The 18,841-nt window shown below is 43.6% G+C and overlaps 32 non-coding genes across 32 annotated transcripts; all 32 read right to left on the minus strand.

Moving 5' to 3' along the window:
* Positions 1–293: 293 nt before the first annotated feature.
* Positions 294–375, minus strand: TRNAS-UGA (transfer RNA serine (anticodon UGA)). The gene has a single exon. It is a non-coding gene; the product is annotated as a tRNA-Ser (tRNA).
* A 390-nt stretch (positions 376–765) lies between these two features.
* On the minus strand, positions 766–847 carry TRNAS-CGA (transfer RNA serine (anticodon CGA)). Its single transcript has one exon. It is a non-coding gene; the product is annotated as a tRNA-Ser (tRNA).
* Positions 848–1,663: 816 nt separating this feature from the next.
* Positions 1,664–1,745, minus strand: TRNAP-UGG (transfer RNA proline (anticodon UGG)). Its single transcript has one exon. It is a non-coding gene; the product is annotated as a tRNA-Pro (tRNA).
* Positions 1,746–2,125: 380 nt separating this feature from the next.
* On the minus strand, positions 2,126–2,208 carry TRNAS-UGA (transfer RNA serine (anticodon UGA)). Its single transcript has one exon. It is a non-coding gene; the product is annotated as a tRNA-Ser (tRNA).
* A 390-nt stretch (positions 2,209–2,598) lies between these two features.
* Positions 2,599–2,680, minus strand: TRNAS-CGA (transfer RNA serine (anticodon CGA)). The gene has a single exon. It is a non-coding gene; the product is annotated as a tRNA-Ser (tRNA).
* An 817-nt stretch (positions 2,681–3,497) lies between these two features.
* Positions 3,498–3,579, minus strand: TRNAS-UGA (transfer RNA serine (anticodon UGA)). Its single transcript has one exon. It is a non-coding gene; the product is annotated as a tRNA-Ser (tRNA).
* Positions 3,580–3,959: 380 nt separating this feature from the next.
* TRNAS-UGA (transfer RNA serine (anticodon UGA)) lies at positions 3,960–4,041 on the minus strand. Its single transcript has one exon. It is a non-coding gene; the product is annotated as a tRNA-Ser (tRNA).
* A 390-nt stretch (positions 4,042–4,431) lies between these two features.
* TRNAS-CGA (transfer RNA serine (anticodon CGA)) lies at positions 4,432–4,513 on the minus strand. Its single transcript has one exon. It is a non-coding gene; the product is annotated as a tRNA-Ser (tRNA).
* An 817-nt stretch (positions 4,514–5,330) lies between these two features.
* On the minus strand, positions 5,331–5,412 carry TRNAS-UGA (transfer RNA serine (anticodon UGA)). The gene has a single exon. It is a non-coding gene; the product is annotated as a tRNA-Ser (tRNA).
* A 380-nt stretch (positions 5,413–5,792) lies between these two features.
* On the minus strand, positions 5,793–5,874 carry TRNAS-UGA (transfer RNA serine (anticodon UGA)). Its single transcript has one exon. It is a non-coding gene; the product is annotated as a tRNA-Ser (tRNA).
* A 380-nt stretch (positions 5,875–6,254) lies between these two features.
* TRNAS-UGA (transfer RNA serine (anticodon UGA)) lies at positions 6,255–6,336 on the minus strand. The gene has a single exon. It is a non-coding gene; the product is annotated as a tRNA-Ser (tRNA).
* A 390-nt stretch (positions 6,337–6,726) lies between these two features.
* Positions 6,727–6,808, minus strand: TRNAS-CGA (transfer RNA serine (anticodon CGA)). The gene has a single exon. It is a non-coding gene; the product is annotated as a tRNA-Ser (tRNA).
* Positions 6,809–7,625: 817 nt separating this feature from the next.
* TRNAS-UGA (transfer RNA serine (anticodon UGA)) lies at positions 7,626–7,707 on the minus strand. The gene has a single exon. It is a non-coding gene; the product is annotated as a tRNA-Ser (tRNA).
* Positions 7,708–8,086: 379 nt separating this feature from the next.
* Positions 8,087–8,168, minus strand: TRNAS-UGA (transfer RNA serine (anticodon UGA)). The gene has a single exon. It is a non-coding gene; the product is annotated as a tRNA-Ser (tRNA).
* Positions 8,169–8,558: 390 nt separating this feature from the next.
* On the minus strand, positions 8,559–8,640 carry TRNAS-CGA (transfer RNA serine (anticodon CGA)). The gene has a single exon. It is a non-coding gene; the product is annotated as a tRNA-Ser (tRNA).
* An 817-nt stretch (positions 8,641–9,457) lies between these two features.
* Positions 9,458–9,539, minus strand: TRNAS-UGA (transfer RNA serine (anticodon UGA)). Its single transcript has one exon. It is a non-coding gene; the product is annotated as a tRNA-Ser (tRNA).
* A 379-nt stretch (positions 9,540–9,918) lies between these two features.
* Positions 9,919–10,000, minus strand: TRNAS-UGA (transfer RNA serine (anticodon UGA)). The gene has a single exon. It is a non-coding gene; the product is annotated as a tRNA-Ser (tRNA).
* Positions 10,001–10,390: 390 nt separating this feature from the next.
* On the minus strand, positions 10,391–10,472 carry TRNAS-CGA (transfer RNA serine (anticodon CGA)). Its single transcript has one exon. It is a non-coding gene; the product is annotated as a tRNA-Ser (tRNA).
* An 817-nt stretch (positions 10,473–11,289) lies between these two features.
* Positions 11,290–11,371, minus strand: TRNAS-UGA (transfer RNA serine (anticodon UGA)). The gene has a single exon. It is a non-coding gene; the product is annotated as a tRNA-Ser (tRNA).
* Positions 11,372–11,752: 381 nt separating this feature from the next.
* TRNAS-UGA (transfer RNA serine (anticodon UGA)) lies at positions 11,753–11,834 on the minus strand. Its single transcript has one exon. It is a non-coding gene; the product is annotated as a tRNA-Ser (tRNA).
* A 390-nt stretch (positions 11,835–12,224) lies between these two features.
* TRNAS-CGA (transfer RNA serine (anticodon CGA)) lies at positions 12,225–12,306 on the minus strand. The gene has a single exon. It is a non-coding gene; the product is annotated as a tRNA-Ser (tRNA).
* An 816-nt stretch (positions 12,307–13,122) lies between these two features.
* TRNAS-UGA (transfer RNA serine (anticodon UGA)) lies at positions 13,123–13,204 on the minus strand. Its single transcript has one exon. It is a non-coding gene; the product is annotated as a tRNA-Ser (tRNA).
* A 375-nt stretch (positions 13,205–13,579) lies between these two features.
* TRNAS-UGA (transfer RNA serine (anticodon UGA)) lies at positions 13,580–13,661 on the minus strand. The gene has a single exon. It is a non-coding gene; the product is annotated as a tRNA-Ser (tRNA).
* Positions 13,662–14,051: 390 nt separating this feature from the next.
* On the minus strand, positions 14,052–14,133 carry TRNAS-CGA (transfer RNA serine (anticodon CGA)). Its single transcript has one exon. It is a non-coding gene; the product is annotated as a tRNA-Ser (tRNA).
* A 380-nt stretch (positions 14,134–14,513) lies between these two features.
* On the minus strand, positions 14,514–14,595 carry TRNAS-UGA (transfer RNA serine (anticodon UGA)). The gene has a single exon. It is a non-coding gene; the product is annotated as a tRNA-Ser (tRNA).
* Positions 14,596–14,985: 390 nt separating this feature from the next.
* Positions 14,986–15,067, minus strand: TRNAS-CGA (transfer RNA serine (anticodon CGA)). The gene has a single exon. It is a non-coding gene; the product is annotated as a tRNA-Ser (tRNA).
* An 816-nt stretch (positions 15,068–15,883) lies between these two features.
* On the minus strand, positions 15,884–15,965 carry TRNAS-UGA (transfer RNA serine (anticodon UGA)). The gene has a single exon. It is a non-coding gene; the product is annotated as a tRNA-Ser (tRNA).
* A 380-nt stretch (positions 15,966–16,345) lies between these two features.
* TRNAS-UGA (transfer RNA serine (anticodon UGA)) lies at positions 16,346–16,427 on the minus strand. Its single transcript has one exon. It is a non-coding gene; the product is annotated as a tRNA-Ser (tRNA).
* Positions 16,428–16,817: 390 nt separating this feature from the next.
* TRNAS-CGA (transfer RNA serine (anticodon CGA)) lies at positions 16,818–16,899 on the minus strand. Its single transcript has one exon. It is a non-coding gene; the product is annotated as a tRNA-Ser (tRNA).
* An 817-nt stretch (positions 16,900–17,716) lies between these two features.
* Positions 17,717–17,798, minus strand: TRNAS-UGA (transfer RNA serine (anticodon UGA)). The gene has a single exon. It is a non-coding gene; the product is annotated as a tRNA-Ser (tRNA).
* A 380-nt stretch (positions 17,799–18,178) lies between these two features.
* TRNAS-UGA (transfer RNA serine (anticodon UGA)) lies at positions 18,179–18,260 on the minus strand. Its single transcript has one exon. It is a non-coding gene; the product is annotated as a tRNA-Ser (tRNA).
* A 390-nt stretch (positions 18,261–18,650) lies between these two features.
* Positions 18,651–18,732, minus strand: TRNAS-CGA (transfer RNA serine (anticodon CGA)). The gene has a single exon. It is a non-coding gene; the product is annotated as a tRNA-Ser (tRNA).
* Positions 18,733–18,841: the final 109 nt, after the last annotated feature.

Consider the following 18,841-nt stretch of genomic DNA (forward strand, 5'->3'; position numbering starts at 1 on the left):
ACTGAGCTGTGGGCTAGGACTCTGTGATCAACCGCTTGCCTTAGGAACAGAGAAGGGTCTGAGCTGAGGTTCCAGAGAGGGAATTGGAAAGGTCTAATCCTCTACAACACATAGAGTTTAGTTCCTGTAAGGTAGTGTACTGTTTGAATTGCATTGCGGGGCAGGGCAGGACCAAAGTTTTGGCAGATGTAGGGCTTTCCTTTTCTGTTACCGTTTTTTAGTTTTGCCTTTTTCTTAAAGTTGGCTTTCTAGTTTCCTGGAAGGCTTGATCTCTTTATCCACACAAAACACTATGCTGTGAACAGGATTTGAACCTGTGCGGGGAGACCCCATTGGATTTCAAGTCCAACGCCTTAACCACTCGGCCATCACAGCTAACACATCTTCTGAGCTTTTCTAAAACCTCTTCTAGAATTTCTAGTTTAGAGCTGGGGCTTTAATATAGATTTAGAATTTGTTTTATTGACTGATCTGCGGGGTGGGGCTCTTTGAACAAACGGTTGCCTTTCCGACAGAGACGAGTCTGAGCTGAGGTTTTCGAGAGGGAAGTTGGAAGAGCCTAATCCTCTACAACGCATAGAGTGTCGTTCTTTTAAGATTGCATTCTGTTTGGGTTGGATTATAGGATATTGTAGGACCAAAGTGTTGATGATTGAAGGGCTTTCCTTCTTTTATTTGAATGTTAGGTTTTGCATTTTTCTTAAAGAGAAAGTTGACTTTACAGCTTTCTGGAAGGTGTGATCTGTTTATCAGTACAAAAGACTCCGCTGTGAACAGGATTTGAACCTGTGCGGGGAGACCCCATTGGATTTCGAGTCCAACGCCTTAACCACTCGGCCATCACAGCACACCCCAGTCTGAAAATAATTGGTGTGGTTTGGAATGTACAGTTTAAGGGGCTTGACGGAAATCTGGAGTTGGGCTAACTGTTTCCGGTCTTCGAAGACAAGGCACAAAACCGTTGGGAAAGCCTCTTGCCGAAGGTGCTTGGCCGTCAGACAGAGACAGGTATGGTCACGTACGAGCCATACTAGCACGTGAATTGGGTGCGGCTTTCAAGGGTCAACTTACTCCCTCACTCACTCTGACTGCAAATTGAGCCTAAATTGCACCCCAACTCAGTCCTCACATCCCTCCAAGTACACGCTGCAGGAAACCCCTGACTGGATTCAAAATCGGGAGCAATAGGAATCCCAGACACACATTATCGCATCCAGCAGTCAGATGCAAACACACTTCAAAAAGGCCATGGGTTCATAGAGCAAACACAAAGTGTCCTTAAATGTAACAATTTCATACCTAAAGGGTTCAGTGTTCTCTATATATAAAAAGTAAAGGCAAGTAAAAGAGGACAAACAAGCAAACAGTTGTAAACATAACAGGAGAAATCCAGAATAAACGTGATACTTAGAGTTCTTTGTTTACAGGAAGCTTGGAGGAGAAATATGGCTGACATCCAGCTTTGTCAGCTGACTTCCAGAGTTGTTACATGAGTTGCTGCAATTTTCAACCTCTCCTTGATTGGATTATGGGTTAGGGTAAGAGCAGAGAGGCAGAGATGAATGACTTTTTTGATTTTCCCTAGTCAGCATTTTCTCACTTTTCAAGTCGACGTTATTTTGTTTTCTAGAAGGTCGGATCTCTTGAAGCATTTAAAAGACTCCGCTGTGAACAGGATTTGAACCTGTGCGGGGAGACCCCATTGGATTCCAAGTCCAACGCCTTAATCACTCGGCCATCACAGCTCATGCAAGTACATTCTCAAGCGTCTACTGGAATTTCCACTTTTAGAGCTGGAGCTTTAATCTAGATTTAGGACTCTAAAGTTCTGACTGAGCTGTGGGCTAGGACTCTGTGATCAACCGCTTGCCTTAGGAACACAGAAGGGTCTGAGCTGAGGTTCCAGAGAGGAAATTTGGAAAGGTCTAATCCTCTACAACACATAGAGTTTAGTTCCTGTAAGGTAGTGTACTGTTTGAATTGCATTCCGGGGCAGTGCAGGACCAAAGTTTTCGCAGATGTAGGGCTTTCCTTTTCTTTTACCGTTTTTTAGTTTTGCCTTTTTCTTAAAGTTGGCTTTCTAGTTTTCTGGAAGGCTTGATCTCTTTATCCACACAAAACACTACGCTGTGAACAGGATTGTGAACCTGTGCGGGGAGACCCCATGGGATTTCAAGTCCAACGCCTTAACCACTCGGCCATCACAACTAACACATCTTCTGAGCTTTTCTAAAACCTCTTCTAGAATTTCTAGTTTAGAGCTGGGGCTTTAATCTAGATTTAGAATTTGTTTTATTGACTGATCTGCGGGGTGGGGCTCTTTGAACAAACGGTTGCCTTTCCGACAGAGACGAGTCTGAGCTGAGGTTTTCGAGAGGGAAGTTGGAAGCGCCTAATCCTCTACAACGCATAGATTGTCGTTCTTTTAAGATTGCATTCTGTTTGGGTTGGATTATAGGATATTGTAGGACCAAAGTGTTGATGATTGAAGGGCTTTCCTTCTTTTATTTGAATGTTAGGTTTTGCATTTTTCTTAAAGAGAAAGTTGACTTTACAGATTTCTGGAAGGTGTGATCTCTTTATCAGTACAAAAGACTCCGCTGTGAACAGGATTTGAACCTGTGCGGGGAGACCCCATTGGATTTCGAGTCCAACGCCTTAACCACTCGGCCATCACAGCACACCCCAGTCTGAAAATAATTGGTGTGGTTTGGAACGTACAGTTTAAGGGGCTTGACGGAAATCTGGAGTTGGGCTAACTGTTTCCGGTCTTCGAAGACAAGGCACAAAACCGTTGGGAAAGCCTCTTGCCGAAAGTGCTTGGCCGTCAGACAGAGACAGGTATGGTCACGTACGAGCCATACTAGCACGTGAATTGGGTGCGGCTTTCAAGGGTCAACTTACTCCCTCACTCACTCTGACTGCAAATTGAGCCTAAATTGCACCCCAACTCAGTCCTCACATCCCTCCAAGTACACGCTGCAGGAAACCCCTGACTGGATTCAAAATCGGGAGCAATAGGAATCCCAGACACACATTTATCGCATCCAGCAGTCAGATGCAAACACACTTCAAAAAGGCCATGGGTTCATAGAGCAAACACAAAGTGTCCTTAAATTTAACAATTTCATACCTAAAGGGTTCAGTGTTCTCTATATATAAAAAGTAAAGGCAAGTAAAAGAGGACAAACAAGCAAACAGTTGTAAACATAACAGGAGAAATCCAGAATAAACGTGATACTTAGAGTTCTTTGTTTACAGGAAGCTTGGAGGAGAAATATGGCCGACATCCAGCTTTGTCAGCTGACTTCCAGAGTTGTTACATGAGTTGCTGCAATTTTCAACCTCTCCTTGATTGGATAATGGGTTAGGGTAAGAGCAGAGAGGCAGAGATGAATGACTTTTTTGATTTTCCCTAGTCAGCATTTTCTCACTTTTCAAGTCAACGTTATTTTGTTTTCTAGAAGGTCGGATCTCTTGAAGCATTTAAAAGACTCCGCTGTGAACAGGATTTGAACCTGTGCGGGGAGACCCCATTGGATTTCAAGTCCAACGCCTTAACCACTCGGCCATCACAGCTCATGCAAGTACATTCTCAAGCGTCTACTGGAATTTCCACTTTTAGAGCTGGAGCTTTAATCTAGATTTAAGACTCTAAAGTTCTGACTGAGCTGTGGGCTAGGACTCTGTGATCAACCGCTTGCCTTAGGAACACAGAAGGGTCTGAGCTGAGGTTCCAGAGAGGGAATTTGGAAAGGTCTAATCCTCTACAACACATAGAGTTTAGTTCCTGTAAGGTAGTGTACTGTTTGAATTGCATTCCGGGGCAGTGCAGGACCAAAGTTTTCGCAGATGTAGGGCTTTCCTTTTCTGTTACCGTTTTTTAGTTTTGCCTTTTTCTTAAAGTTGGCTTTCTAGTTTTCTGGAAGGCTTGATCTCTTTATCCACACAAAACACTACGCTGTGAACAGGATTTGAACCTGTGCGGGGGGACCCCATTGGATTTCAAGTCCAACGCCTTAACCACTCGGCCATCACAGCTAACACATCTTCTGAGCTTTTCTAAAACCTCTTCTAGAATTTCTAGTTTAGAGCTGGGGCTTTAATCTAGATTTAGAATTTGTTTTATTGACTGATCTGCAGGGTGGGGCTCTTTGAACAAACGGTTGCCTTTCCGACAGAGACGAGTCTGAGCTGAGGTTTTCGAGAGGGAAGTTGGAAGCGCCTAATCCTCTACAACGCATAGAGTGTCGTTCTTTTAAGATTGCATTCTGTTTGGGTTGGATTATAGGATATTGTAGGACCAAAGTGTTGATGATTGAAGGGCTTTCCTTCTTTTATTTGAATGTTAGGTTTTGCATTTTTCTTAAAGAGAAAGTTGACTTTACAGCTTTCTGGAAGGTGTGATCTGTTTATCAGTACAAAAGACTCCGTTGTGAACAGGATTTGAACCTGTGCGGGGAGACCCCATTGGATTTCGAGTCCAACGCCTTAACCACTCGGCCATCACAGCACACCCCAGTCTGAAAATAATTGGTGTGGTTTGGAACGTACAGTTTAAGGGGCTTGACGGAAATCTGGAGTTGGGCTAACTGTTTCCGGTCTTCGAAGACAAGGCACAAAACCGTTGGGAAAGCCTCTTGCCGAAGGTGCTTGGCCGTCAGACAGAGACAGGTATGGTCACGTACGAGCCATACTAGCACGTGAATTGGGTGCGGCTTTCAAGGGTCAACTTACTCCCTCACTCACTCTGACTGGAAATTGAGCCTAAATTGCACCCCAACTCAGTCCTCACATCCCTCCAAGTACACGCTGCAGGAAACCCCTGACTGGATTCAAAATCGGGAGCAATAGGAATCCCAGACACACATTTATCGCATCCAGCAGTCAGATGCAAACACACTTCAAAAAGGCCATGGGTTCATAGAGCAAACACAAAGTGTCCTTAAATTTAACAATTTCATACCTAAAGGGTTCAGTGTTCTCTATATATAAAAAGTAAAGGCACGTAAAAGAGGACAAACAAGCAAACAGTTGTAAACATAACAGGAGAAATCCAGAATAAACGTGATACTTAGAGTTCTTTGTTTACAGGAAGCTTGGAGGAGAAATATGGCCGACATCCAGCTTTGTCAGCTGACTTCCAGAGTTGTTACATGAGTTGCTGCAATTTTCAACCTCTCCTTGATTGGATTATGGGTTAGGGTAAGAGCAGAGAGGCAGAGATGAATGACTTTTTTGATTTTCCCTAGTCAGCATTTTCTCACTTTTCAAGTCGACGTTATTTTGTTTTCTAGAAGGTCGGATCTCTTGAAGCATTTAAAAGACTCCGCTGTGAACAGGATTTGAACCTGTGCGGGGAGACCCCATTGGATTTCAAGTCCAACGCCTTAACCACTCGGCCATCACAGCTCATGCAAGTACATTCTCAAGCGTCTACTGGAATTTCCACTTTTAGAGCTGGAGCTTTAATCTAGATTTAGGACTCTAAAGTTCTGACTGAGCTGTGGGCTAGGACTCTGTGATCAACCGCTTGCCTTAGGAACAGAGAAAGGTCTGAGCTGAGGTTCCAGAGAGGGAATTTGGAAAGGTCTAATCCTCTACAACACATAGAGTTTAGTTCCTGTAAGGTAGTGTACTGTTTGAATTGCATTTCGGGGCAGTGCAGGACCAAAGTTTTCGCAGATGTAGGGCTTTCATTTCTGTTACCATTTTTTTAGTTTTGCCTTTTTCTTAAAGTTGGCTTTCTAGTTTTCTGGAAGGCTTGATCTCTTTATCCACACAAAACACTACGCTGTGAAAAGGATTTGAACCTGTGCGGGGAGACCCCATTGGATTTCAAGTCCAACGCCTTAACCACTCGGCCATCACAGCTCATGCAAGTACGTTTTCAAGCGTCTACTGGAATTTCCACTTTTAGAGCTGGAGCTTTAATCTAGATTTAGGACTCTAAAGTTCTGACTGAGCTGTGGGTTAGGACTCTGTGATCAACCGCTTGCCTTAGGAACAGAGAAGGGTCTGAGCTGAGGTTCCAGAGAGGGAATTTGGAAAGGTCTAATCCTCTACAACACATAGAGTTTAGTTCCTGTAAGGTAGTGTACTGTTTGAATTGCATTCCGGGGCAGGGCAGGACCAAAGTTTTCGCAGATGTAGGGCTTTCCTTTTCTGTTACCGTTTTTTAGTTTTGCATTTTTCTTAAAGTTGGCTTTCTAGTTTTCTGGAAGGCTTGATCTCTTTATCCACACAAAACACTACGCTGTGAACAGGATTTGAACCTGTGCGGGGAGACCCCATTGGATTTCAAGTCCAACGCCTTAACCACTCGGCCATCACAGCTAACACATCTTCTGAGCTTTTCTAAAACCTCTTCTAGAATTTCTAGTTTAGAGCTGGGGCTTTAATCTAGATTTAGAATTTGTTTTATTGACTGATCTGCGGGGTGGGGCTCTTTGAACAAACGGTTGCCTTTCCGACAGAGATGAGTCTGAGCTGAGGTTTTCGAGAGGGAAGTTGGAAGCGCCTAATCCTCTACAACGCATAGATTGTCGTTCTTTTAAGATTGCATTCTGTTTGGGTTGGATTATAGGATATTGTAGGACCAAAGTGTTGTTGATTGAAGGACTTTCCTTCATTTATTTGAATGTTAGGTTTTGCATTTTTCTTAAAGAGAAAGTTGACTTTACAGCTTTCTGGAAGGTGTGATCTGTTTATCAGTACAAAAGTCTCCGCTGTGAACAGGATTTGAACATGTGCGGGGAGACCCCATTGGATTTCGAGTCCAACGCCTTAACCTCTCGGCCATCACAGCACACCCCAGCCTGAAAATAATTGGTATGGTTTGAAATGTACAGTTTAAGGGGCTTGATGGAAATCTGGAGTTGGGCTAACTGTTTCCGGTCTTCGAAGACAAGGCACAAAACCGTTGGGAAAGCCTCTTGCCGAAGGTGCTTGGCCGACAGACAGAGACAGGTATGGTCACGTACGAGCCATACTAGCACGTGAATTGGGTGCGGCTTTCAAGGGTCAACTTACTCCCTCACTAACTCTGACTGCAAATTGAGCCTAAATTGCACCCCAACTCAGTCCTCACATCCCTCCAAGTACACGCTGCAGGAAACCCCTGACTGGATTCAAAATCGGGAGCAATAGGAATCCCCGACACACATTTATCGCATCCAGCAGTCAGATGCAAACACACTTCAAAAAGGCCATGGGTTCATAGAGCAAACACAAAGTGTCCTTAAATTTAACAATTTCATACCTAAAGGGTTCAGTGTTCTCTATATATAAAAAGTAAAGGCAAGTAAAAGAGGACAAACAAGCAAACAGTTGTAAACATAACAGGAGAAATCCAGAATAAACGTGATACTTAGAGTTCTTTGTTTACAGGAAGCTTGGAGGAGAAATATGGCCGACATCCAGCTTTGTCAGCTGACTTCCAGAGTTGTTACATGAGTTGCTGCAATTTTCAACCTCTCCTTGATTGGATTATGGGTTAGGGTAAGAGCAGAGAGGCAGAGATGAATGACTTTTTTGATTTTCCCTAGTCAGCATTTTCTCACTTTTCAAGTCGACGTTATTTTGTTTTCTAGAAGGTCGGATCTCTTGAAGCATTTAAAAGACTCCGCTGTGAACAGGATTTGAACCTGTGCGGGGAGACCCCATTGGATTTCAAGTCCAACGCCTTAACCACTCGGCCATCACAGCTCATGCAAGTACGTTCTCAAGCGTCTACTGGAATTTCCACTTTTAAAGCTGGAGCTTTAATCTAGATTTAGGACTCTAAAGTTCTGACTGAGCTGTGGGCTAGGACTCTGTGATCAACCGCTTGCCTTAGGAACAGAGAAGGGTCTGAGCTGAGGTTCCAGAGAGGGAATTGGAAAGGTCTAATCCTCTACAACACATAGAGTTTAGTTCCTGTAAGGTAGTGTACTGTTTGAATTGCATTTCGGGGCAGTGCAGGACCAAAGCTTTCGCAGATGTAGGGCTTTCCTTTTCTGTTACCGTTTTTTAGTTTTGCCTTTTTCTTAAAGTTAGCTTTCTAGTTTCCTGGAAGGCTTGATCTCTTTATCCACACAAAACACTATGCTGTGAACAGGATTTGAACCTGTGCGGGGAGACCCCATTGGATTTCAAGTCCAACGCCTTAACCACTCGGCCATCACAGATAACACATCTTCTGAGCTTTTCTAAAACCTCTTCTAGAATTTCTAGTTTAGAGCTGGGGCTTTAATCTAGATTTAGAATTTGTTTTATTGACTGATCTGCGGGGTGGGGCTCTTTGAACAAACGGTTGCCTTTCCGACAGAGATGAGTCTGAGCTGAGGTTTTCGAGAGGGAAGTTGGAAGCGCCTAATCCTCTACAACGCATAGATTGTCGTTCTTTTAAGATTGCATTCTGTTTGGGTTGGATTATTGGATATTGTAGGACCAAAGTGTTGTTGATTGAAGGGCTTTCCTTCTTTTATTTGAATGTTAGGTTTTGCATTTTTCTTAAAGAGAAAGTTGACTTTACAGCTTTCTGGAAGGTGTGATCTGTTTATCAGTACAAAAGTCTCCGCTGTGAACAGGATTTGAACCTGTGCGGGGAGACCCCATTGGATTTCGAGTCCAACGCCTTAACCACTCGGCCATCACAGCACACCCCAGTCTGAAAATAATTGGTGTGGTTTGAAATGTACAGTTTAAGGGGCTTGATGGAAATCTGGAGTTGGGCTAACTGTTTCCGGTCTTCGAAGACAAGGCACAAAACCGTTGGGAAAGCCTCTTGCCGAAGGTGCTTGGCCGACAGACAGAGACAGGTATGGTCACGTACGAGCCATACTAGCACGTGAATTGGGTGCGGCTTTCAAGGGTCAACTTACTCCCTCACTAACTCTGACTGCAAATTGAGCCTAAATTGCACCCCAACTCAGTCCTCACATCCCTCCAAGTACACGCTGCAGGAAACCCCTGACTGGATTCAAAATCGGGAGCAATAGGAATCCCCGACACACATTTATCGCATCCAGCAGTCAGATGCAAACACACTTCAAAAAGGCCATGGGTTCATAGAGCAAACACAAAGTGTCCTTAAATTTAACAATTTCATACCTAAAGGGTTCAGTGTTCTCTATATATAAAAAGTAAAGGCAAGTAAAAGAGGACAAACAAGCAAACAGTTGTAAACATAACAGGAGAAATCCAGAATAAACGTGATACTTAGAGTTCTTTGTTTACAGGAAGCTTGGAGGAGAAATATGGCCGACATCCATCTTTGTCAGCTGACTTCCAGAGTTGTTACATGAGTTGCTGCAATTTTCAACCTCTCCTTGATTGGATTATGGGTTAGGGTAAGAGCAGAGAGGCAGAGATGAATGACTTTTTTGATTTTCCCTAGTCAGCATTTTCTCACTTTTCAAGTCGAGGTTATTTTGTTTTCTAGAAGGTCGGATCTCTTGAAGCATTTAAAAGACTCCGCTGTGAACAGGATTTGAACCTGTGCGGGGAGACCCCATTGGATTTCAAGTCCAACGCCTTAACCACTCGGCCATCACAGCTCATGCAAGTACGTTCTCAAGCGTCTACTGGAATTTCCACTTTTAAAGCTGGAGCTTTAATCTAGATTTAGGACTCTAAAGTTCTGACTGAGCTGTGGGCTAGGACTCTGTGATCAACCGCTTGCCTTAGGAACACAGAAGGGTCTGAGCTGAGGTTCCAGAGAGGGAATTGGAAAGGTCTAATCCTCTACAACACATAGAGTTTAGTTCCTGTAAGGTAGTGTACTGTTTGAATTGCATTGCGGGGCAGGGCAGGACCAAAGTTTTGGCAGATGTAGGGCTTTCCTTTTCTGTTACCGTTTTTTAGTTTTGCCTTTTTCTTAAAGTTGGCTTTCTAGTTTCCTGGAAGGCTTGATCTCTTTATCCACACAAAACACTATGCTGTGAACAGGATTTGAACCTGTGCGGGGAGACCCCATTGGATTTCAAGTCCAACGCCTTAACCACTCGGCCATCACAGCTAACACATCTTCTGAGCTTTTCTAAAACCTCTTCTAGAATTTCTAGTTTAGAGCTGGGGCTTTAATCTAGATTTAGAATTTGTTTTATTGACTGATCTGCGTGGTGGGGCTCTTTGAACAAACGGTTCTCTTTCAGACAGAGACGAGTCTGAGCTGAGGTTTTCGAGAGGGAAGTTGGAAGCGCCTAATCCTTTACAACGCATAGAGTGTCGTTCTTTTAAGATTGCATTCTGTTTGGGTTGGATTATAGGATATTGTAGGACCAAAGTGTTGATGATTGAAGGGATTTCCTTCTTTTATTTGAATGTTAGGTTTTGCATTTTTCTTAAAGAGAAAGTTGACTTTACAGCTTTCTGGAAGGTGTGATCTCTTTATCAGTATAAAAGACTCCGCTGTGAACAGGATTTGAACCTGTGCGGGGAGACCCCATTGGATTTCGAGTCCAACGCCTTAACCACTCGGCCATCACAGCACACCACAGTCTGAAAATAATTGGTGTGGTTTGGAACGTACAGTTTAAGGGGCTTGACGGAAATCTGGAGTTGGGCTAACTGTTTCCGGTCTTCGAAGACAAGGCACAAAACCGTTGGGAAAGCCTCTTGCCGAAGGTGCTTGGCCAACAGACAGAGACAGGTATGGTCACGTACGAGCCATACTAGCACGTGAATTGGGTGCGGCTTTCAAGGGTCAACTTACTCCCTCACTCACTCTGACTGCAAATTGAGCCTAAATTGCACCCCAACTCAGTCCTCACATCCCTCCAAGTACACGCTGCAGGAAACCCCTGACTGGATTCAAAATCGGGAGCAATAGGAATCCCAGACACACATTATCGCATCCAGCAGTCAGATGCAAACACACTTCAAAAAGGCCATGGGTTCATAGAGCAAACAGAAAGTGTCCTTAAATGTAACAATTTCATACCTAAAGGGTTCAGTGTTCTCTATATATAAAAAGTAAAGGCAAGTAAAAGAGGACAAACAAGCAAACAGTTGTAAACATAACAGGAGAAATCCAGAATAAACGTGATACTTAGAGTTCTTTGTTTACAGGAAGCTTGGAGGAGAAATATGACCGACATCCAGCTTTGTCAGCTGACTTCCAGAGTTGTTACATGAGTTGCTGCAATTTTCAATCTCTCCTTGATTGGATTATGGGTTAGGGTAAGAGCAGAGAGGCAGAGATGAATGACTTTTTTTGATTTTCCCTAGTCAGCATTTTCTCACTTTTCAAGTCGACGTTATTTTGTTTTCTAGAAGGTCGGATCTCTTGAAGCATTTAAAAGACTCCGCTGTGAACAGGATTTGAACCTGTGCGGGGAGACCCCATTGGATTTCAAGTCCAACGCCTTAACCACTCGGCCATCACAGCTCATGCAAGTACGTTCTCAAGCGTCTACTGGAATTTCCACTTTTAGAGCTGGAGCTTTAATCTAGATTTAGGACTCTAAAGTTCTGACTGAGCTGTGGGCTAGGACTCTGTGATCAACCGCTTGCCTTAGGAACACAGAAGGGTCTGAGCAGAGGTTCCAGAGAGGGAATTTGGAAAGGTCTAATCCTGTACAACACATAGAGTTTAGTTCCTGTAAGGTAGTGTACTGTTTGAATTGCATTCCGGGGCAGTGCAGGACCAAAGTTTTCGCAGATGTAGGGCTTTCCTTTTCTGTTACCATTTTTTTAGTTTTGCCTTTTTCTTAAAGTTGGCTTTCTAGTTTTCTGGAAGGCTTGATCTCTTTATCCACACAAAACACTACGCTGTGAACAAGATTTGAACCTGTGCGGGGAGACCCCATTGGATTTCAAATCCAACGCCTTAACCACTCGGCCATCACAGCTAACACATCTTCTGAGCTTTTCTAAAACCTCTTCTAGAATTTCTAGTTTAGAGCTGGGGCTTTAATCTAGATTTAGAATTTTTTTTATTGACTGATCTGCGGGGTGGGGCTCTTTGAACAAACGGTTGCCTTTCCGACAGAGACGAGTCTGAGCTGAGGTTTTCGAGAGGGAAGTTGGAAGCGCCTAATCCTTTACAACGCATAGAGTGTCGTTCTTTTAAGATTGCATTCTGTTTGGGTTGGATTATAGGATATTGTAGGACCAAAGTGTTGATGATTGAAGTGCTTTCCTTCTTTTATTTGAATGTTAGGTTTTGCATTTTTCTTAAAGAGAAAGTTGACTTTACAGCTTTCTGGAAGGTGTGATCTGTTTATCAGTACAAAAGACTCCACTGTGAACAGGATTTGAACCTGTGCGGGAAGACCCCATTGGATTTCGAGTCCAACGCCTTAACCACTCGGCCATCACAGCACACCCCAGTCTGAAAATAATTGGTGTGGTTTGGAACGTACAGTTTAAGGGGCTTGACGGAAATCTGGAGTTGGGCTAACTGTTTCCGGTCTTCGAAGACAAGGCACAAAACCGTTGGGAAAGCCTCTTGCCGAAGGTGCTTGGCCGTCAGACAGAGACAGGTATGGTCACGTACGAGCCATCTAGCACGTGAATTGGGTGCGGCTTTCAAGGGTCAACTTACTCCCTCACTCACTCTGACTGCAAATTGAGCCTAAATTGCACCCCAACTCAGTCCTCACATCCCTCCAAGTACACGCTGCAGGAAACCCCTGACTGGATTCAAAATCGGGAGCAATAGGAATCCCCGACACACATTTATCGCATCCAGCAGTCAGATGCAAACACACTTCAAAAAGGCCATGGGTTCATACAGCAAACACAAAGTGTCCTTAAATTTAACAATTTCATACCTAAAGGGTTCAGTGTTCTCTATATATAAAAAGTAAAGGCAAGTAAAAGAGGACAAACAAGCAAACAGTTGTAAACATAACAGGAGAAATCCAGAATAAACGTGATACTTAGAGTTCTTTGTTTACAGGAAGCTTGGAGGAGAAATATGGCCGACATCCAGCTTTGTCAGCTGACTTCCAGAGTTGTTACATGAGTTGCTGCAATTTTCAACCTCTCCTTGATTGGATTATGGGTTAGGGTAAGAGCAGAGAGGCAGAGATGAATGACTTTTTTGATTTTCCCTAGTCAGCATTTTCTCACTTTTCAAGTAGACCTTATTTTGTTTTCTAGAAGGTCGGATCTCTTGAAGCATTTAAAAGACTCCGCTGTGAACAGGATTTGAACCTGTGCGGGGAGACCCCATTGGATTTCAAGTCCAACGCCTTAACCACTCGGCCATCACAGCTCATGCAAGTACGTTCTCAAGCGTCTACTGGAATTTCCACTTTTAGAGCTGGAGCTTTAATCTAGATTTAGGACTCTAAAGTTCTGACTGAGCTGTGGGCTAGGACTCTGTGATCAACCGCTTGCCTTAGGAACAGAGAAGGGTCTGAGCTGAGGTTCCAGAGAGGGAATTTGGAAAGGTCTAATCCTCTACAACACATAGAGTTTAGTTCCTGTAAGGTAGTGTACTGTTTGAATTGCATTCGGAGGCAGGGCAGGACCAAAGTTTTTGCAGATATAGGGCTTTCCTTTTACCGTTTTTTAGTTTTGCCTTTTTCTTAAAGTTGGCTTTCTAGTTTCCTGGAAGGCTTGATCTCTTTATCCACACAAAACACTACGCTGTGAACAGGATTTGAACCTGTGCGGGGAGACCCCATCGGATTTCAAGTCCAACGCTTTAACCCCTCGGTCATCACAGCTAACACATCTTCTGAACTTTTCTAAAACCTCTTCTAGAATTTCTAGTTTAGAGCTGGGGCTTTAATCTAGATTTAGAATTTGTTTTATTAACTGATCTGCGGGGTGGGGCTCTTTGAACAAACGGTTGCCTTTCCGACAGAAACGAGTCTGAGCTGAGGTTTTCGAGAGGGAAGTTGGAAGCGCCTAATCCTCTACAACGCATAGATTGTCGTTCTTTTAAGATTGCATTCTGTTTGGGTTGGATTATAGGATATTGTAGGACCAAAGTGTTGTTGATTGAAGGACTTTCCTTCTTTTATTTGAATGTTAGGTTTTGCATTTTTCTTAAAGAGAAAGTTGACTTTACAGCTTTCTGGAAGGTGTGATCTCTTTATCAGTACAAAAGACTCCGCTGTGAACAGGATTTGAACCTGTGCGGGAAGACCCCATTGGATTTCGAGTCCAACGCCTTAACCACTCGGCCATCACAGCTCATGCAAGTACATTCTCAAGCGTCTACTGGAATTTCCACTTTTAGAGCTGGAGCTTTAATCTAGATTTAAGACTCTAAAGTTCTGACTGAGCTGTGGGCTAGGACTCTGTGATCAACCGCTTGCCTTAGGAACACAGAAGGGTCTGAGCTGAGGTTCCAGAGAGGGAATTTGGAAAGGTCTAATCCTCTACAACACATAGAGTTTAGTTCCTGTAAGGTAGTGTACTGTTTGAATTGCATTCCGGGGCAGTGCAGGACCAAAGTTTTCGCAGATGTAGGGCTTTCCTTTTCTGTTACCGTTTTTTAGTTTTGCCTTTTTCTTAAAGTTGGCTTTCTAGTTTTCTGGAATGCTTGATCTCTTTATCCACACAAAACACTACGCTGTGAACAGGATTTGAACCTGTGCGGGGAGACCCCATTGGATTTCAAGTCCAACGCCTTAACCACTCGGCCATCACAGCTAACACATCTTCTGAGCTTTTCTAAAACCTCTTCTAGAATTTCTAGTTTAGAGCTGGGGCTTTAATCTAGATTTAGAATTTGTTTTATTGACTGATCTGCGGGGTGGGGCTCTTTGAACAAACGGTTGCCTTTCCGACAGAGACGAGTCTGAGCTGAGGTTTTCGAGAGGGAAGTTGGAAGCGCCTAATCCTCTACAACGCATAGAGTGTCGTTCTTTTAAGATTGCATTCTGTTTGGGTTGGATTATAGGATATTGTAGGACCAAAGTGTTGATGATTGAAGGGCTTTCCTTCTTTTATTTGAATGTTAGGTTTTGCATTTTTCTTAAAGAGAAAGTTGACTTTACAGCTTTCTGGAAGGTGTGATCTCTTTATCAGTACAAAAGACTCCGCTGTGAACAGGATTTGAACCTGTGCGGGGAGACCCCATTGGATTTCGAGTCCAACGCCTTAACCACTCGGCCATCACAGCACACCCCAGTCTGAAAATAATTGGTGTGGTTTGGAACGTACAGTTTAAGGGGCTTGACGGAAATCTGGAGTTGGGCTAACTGTTTCCGGTCTTCGAAGACAAGGCACAAAACCGTTGGGAAAGCCTCTTGCCGAAGGTGCTTGGCCGTCAGACAGAGACAGGTATGGTCACGTACGAGCCATACTAGCACGTGAATTGGATGCGGCTTTCAAGGGTCAACTTACTCCCTCACTCACTCTGACTGCAAATTGAGCCTAAATTGCACCCCAACTCAGTCCTCACATCCCTCCAAGTACACGCTGCAGGAAACCCCTGACTGGATTCAAAATCGGGAGCAATAGGAATCCCAGACACACATTATCGCATCCAGCAGTCAGATGCAAACACACTTCAAAAAGGCCATGGGTTCATAGAGCAAACACAAAGTGTCCTTAAATTTAACAATTTCATACCTAAAGGGTTCAGTGTTCTCTATATATAAAAAGTAAAGGCAAGTAAAAGAGGACAAACAAGCAAACAGTTGTAAACATAACAGGAGAAATCCAGAATAAACGTGATACTTAGAGTTCTTTGTTTACAGGAAGCTTGGAGGAGAAATATGGCCGACATCCAGCTTTGTCAGCTGACTTCCAGAGTTGTTACATGAGTTGCTGCAATTTTCAACCTCTCCTTGATTGGATTATGGGTTAGGGTAAGAGCAGAGAGGCAGAGATGAATGACTTTTTTGATTTTCCCTAGTCAGCATTTTCTCACTTTTCAAGTCGACGTTATTGTGTTTTCTAGAAGGTCGGATCTCTTGAAGCATTTAAAAGACTTCGCTGTGAACAGGATTTGAACCTGTGCGGGGAGACCCCATTGGATTTCAAGTCCAACGCCTTAACCACTCGGCCATCACAGCTCATGCAAGTACATTCTCAAGCGTCTACTGGAATTTCCACTTTTAGAGCTGGAGCTTTAATCTAGATTTAGGACTCTAAATTTCTGACTGAGCTGTGGGTTAGGACTCTGTGATCAACCGCTTGCCTTAGGAACACAGAAGGGTCTGAGCTGAGGTTCCAGAGAGGGAATTTGGAAAGGTCTAATCCTCTACAACACATAGAGTTTAGTTCCTGTAAGGTAGTGTACTGTTTGAATTGCATTCCGGGGCAGTGCAGGACCAAAGTTTTCGCAGATGTAGGGCTTTCCTTTTCTGTTACCGTTTATTAGTTTTGCCTTTTTCTTAAAGTTGACTTTCTAGTTTTCTGGAAGGCTTGATCTCTTTATCCACACAAAACACTACGCTGTGAACAGGATTTGAACCTGTGCGGGGAGACCCCATTGGATTTCAAGTCCAACGCCTTAACCACTCGGCCATCACAGCTAACACATCTTCTGAGCTTTTCTAAAAAGTCTTATAGAATTTCTAGTTTAGAGCTGGGGCTTTAATCTAGATTTAGAATTTGTTTTAATGACTGATCTGCGGGGTGGGGCTCTTTGAACAAACGGTTGCCTTTCCGACAGAGACGAGTCTGAGCTGAGGTTTTCGAGAGGGAAGTTGGAAGCGCCTAATCCTCTACAACGCATAGAGTGTCGTTCTTTTAAGATTGCATTCTGTTTGGGTTGGATTATAGGATATTGTAGGACCAAAGTGTTGATGATTGAAGGGCTTTCCTTCTTTTATTTGAATGTTAGGTTTTGCATTTTTCTTAAAGAGAAAGTTGACTTTACAGCTTTCTGGAAGGTGTGATCTCTTTATCAGTACAAAAGACTCCGCTGTGAACAGGATTTGAACCTGTGCGGGGTGACCCCATTGGATTTCGAGTCCAATGCCTTAACCACTCGGCCATCACAGCACACCCCAGTCTGAAAATAATTGGTGTGGTTTGGAACGTACAGTTTAAGGGGCTTGACGGAAATCTGGAGTTGGGCTAACTGTTTCCGGTCTTCGAAGACAAGGCACAAAACCGTTGGGAAAGCCTCTTGCCGAAGGTGCTTGGCCGTCAGACAGAGACAGGTATGGTCACGTACGAGCCATACTAGCACGTGAATTGGGTGCGGCTTTCAAGGGTCAACTTACTCCCTCACTCACTCTGACTGCAAATTGAGCCTAAATTGCACCCCAACTCAGTCCTCACATCCCTCCAAGTACACGCTGCAGGAAACCCCTGACTGGATTCAAAATCGGGAGCAATAGGAATCCCAGACACACATTTATCGCATCCAGCAGTCAGATGCAAACACACTTCAAAAAGGCCATGGGTTCATAGAGCAAACACAAAGTGTCCTTAAATTTAACAATTTCATACCTAAAGGGTTCAGTGTTCTCTATATATAAAAAGTAAAGGCAAGTAAAAAAGGACAAACAAGCAAACAGTTGTAAACATAACAGGAGAAATCCAGAATAAACGTGATACTTAGAGTTCTTTGTTTACAGGAAGCTTGGAGGAGAAATATGGCCGACATCCAGCTTTGTCAGCTGACTTCCAGAGTTGTTACATGAGTTGCTGCAATTTTCAACCTCTCCTTGATTGGATTATGGGTTAGGGTAAGAGCAGAGAGGCAGAGATGAATGACTTTTTTGATTTTCCCTAGTCAGCATTTTCTCACTTTTCAAGTCGACGTTATTTTGTTTTCTAGAAGGTCGGATCTCTTGAAGCATTTAAAAGCCTCCGCTGTGAACAGGATTTGAACCTGTGCGGGGAGACCCCATTGGATTTCAAGTCCAACGCCTTAACCACTCGGCCATCACAGCTCATGCAAGTACATTCTCAAGCATCTACTGGAATTTCCACTTTTAGAGCTGGAGCTTTAATCTAGATTTAGGACTCTAAAGTTCTGACTGAGCTGTGGGCTAGGACTCTGTGATCAACCGCTTGCCTTAGGAACACAGAAGGGTCTGAGCTGAGGTTCCAGAGAGGGAATTTGGAAAGGTCTAATCCTCTACAACACATAGAGTTTAGTTCCTGTAAGGTAGTGTACTGTTTGAATTGCATTCCGGGGCAGTGCAGGACCAAAGTTTTCGCAGATGTAGGGCTTTCCTTTTCTGTTACCGTTTATTAGTTTTGCCTTTTTCTTAAAGTTGACTTTCTAGTTTTCTGGAAGGCTTGATCTCTTTATCCACACAAAACACTACGCTGTGAACAGGATTTGAACCTGTGCGGGGAGACCCCATTGGATTTCAAGTCCAACGCCTTAACCACTCGGCCATCACAGCTAACACATCTTCTGAGCTTTTCTAAAACCTCTTCTAGAATTTCTAGTTTAGAGCTGGGGCTTTAATCTAGATTTAGAATTTGTTTTATTGACTGATCTGCGGGGTGGGGCTCTTTGAACAAACGGTTGCCTTTCCGACAGAGACGAGTCTGAGCTGAGGTTTTCGAGAGGGAAGTTGGAAGCGCCTAATCCTCTACAACGCATAGAGTGTCGTTCTTTTAAGATTGCATTCTGTTTGGGTTGGATTATAGGATATTGTAGGACCAAAGTGTTGATGATTGAAGGGCTTTCCTTCTTTTATTTGAATGTTAGGTTTTGCATTTTTCTTAAAGAGAAAGTTGACTTTACAGCTTTCTGGAAGGTGTGATCTGTTTATCAGTACAAAAGACTCCGCTGTGAACAGGATTTGAACCTGTGCGGGGAGACCCCATTGGATTTCGAGTCCAACGCCTTAACCACTCGGCCATCACAGCACACCCCAGTCTGAAAATAATTGGTGTGGTTTGGAACGTACAGTTTAAGGGGCTTGACGGAAATCTGGAGTTGGGCTAACTGTTTCCGGTCTTCGAAGACAAGGCACAA

Source organism: Leptodactylus fuscus, chromosome 5 (assembly GCF_031893055.1).
Source record: "Leptodactylus fuscus isolate aLepFus1 chromosome 5, aLepFus1.hap2, whole genome shotgun sequence".
NCBI classification, from domain to species: domain Eukaryota; kingdom Metazoa; phylum Chordata; class Amphibia; order Anura; family Leptodactylidae; genus Leptodactylus; species Leptodactylus fuscus.